This window comes from Asparagus officinalis, unplaced genomic scaffold, assembly GCF_001876935.1.
Source record: "Asparagus officinalis unplaced genomic scaffold, Aspof.V1 AsparagusV1_Un882, whole genome shotgun sequence".
In the NCBI taxonomy this organism is placed as follows: domain Eukaryota; kingdom Viridiplantae; phylum Streptophyta; class Magnoliopsida; order Asparagales; family Asparagaceae; genus Asparagus; species Asparagus officinalis.
Window position 1 is genome coordinate 28,855 of NW_017973141.1, and position 1,535 is coordinate 30,389.

Genomic DNA, 1,535 nt, shown 5'->3' on the forward strand with positions numbered 1-1,535 from the left:
CGGCAGCAGCTGCAGCACCCAACATTTTGTCCACTCCACTTTACTGTGTTTTCAAGGAGAAAATAACCTGATGTGTGTATCTCTGTATATCAGTTTTAAGTTCCTAAAAATGACTCCATTCCTCATTTGTCATGCCACATATATGCTAGCAACCAAAGCAATTCTCTTCAGAGGAACCTTGGGTGTTTATTGAAATGTGCACACCATCTCCTATTGGCAGCAGTACCCAACATTTTATCCGCTACTTAACCGAGTTTTCAAGGAGAAAATAACCTAACGTGTTATATCTGTATATCAGTTTTAAGTTCTTAGAAATGACTTCATTCTCATTTGTCATACCACATATATGCTAGCAACCAAAGCAATTCTTCTTCGAGCTTATATTATTCCTTATGCGCCCCCCCCCCACACACACACCCCTCCACAACCCCCCCCCCCAAAAAAAATAAAATAAAAAAAAAAAACAAAAACAAAAAACAAAAACAAAAAACAAAAAACAAAACAAAACCTCACCCAGACTAAATATATTTAGTCTCGGTAGTTGGAACTATGACGCTACCAGAGCCAGGAAATGCGTAATCAGGAGGAACAAGGAAATTTTCTCATCAAACCTGTCAACGTGGTATTTTAAAATATTATCAGGAGGAACAAGGAAATTTTCTTTAACATTTGTCAATTTAAAAACCTTCCTTTTAAATTAGTAGAAGATGATGAATTTGAAGATATGTTTAGAGATGGTTTTTATTAGTAGAAGATGATGAATTTGAAGATATGTTTAGAGATGGTTTTTATCCTGCATTTAAAAAATTTTCTCATCAAACCTGTCAACGTGATATTTTAAAATATTGAAGATATGTTTAGAGATGGTTTTTATCCTGCATTTAAAAAATTTTCTCATCAAACCTGTCAACGTGGTATTTTAAAATATTATCAGGAGGAACAAGAAAAAATAATTTATTATTTTAAAAAATTAAGCTGTAAATTTTCTTTAACTTCTGATATTTGGACATCTAGAGCACAAACTGGATATTTATGTATCACAGCACACTGGATTGATGAAAATTGACAAATGTTTAAAAGAGTTGTTTTTTTTATTGCAATAGAAAAGTCACATCTGGTATTAATGTTGCAAATTTAATAATTGAAGAACTTATGAAATTAGAAATTTCAGAAAGAATGTTTTCTCTTTCACTAGATAATGCAAGTAATAACAATGTAGCTGTTGATTTTATCAGATCAACTTTGTCATTGCCATGTTATGGTAATCTTTTTTATATTAGGTGTATCTGTCATATTTTAAATTTAATTATTCAAAGTACATTTACTGAAATTAAACCCATGATAGAAAAGGTTAGAACAATTGCTTATATGCATAATGCTTCTGAACAAAGACTTAAAAGATGGAAACAATTTTGTAAAAGAAAAAATATAAAGCCCAGACTAATTCCAAAAGATGTTGACCATAGGTGGAATTCCACCTGTGCAATGTTAAGTGTAGCAATAGAATATAAAGACATTATAACTGATTTTATAAA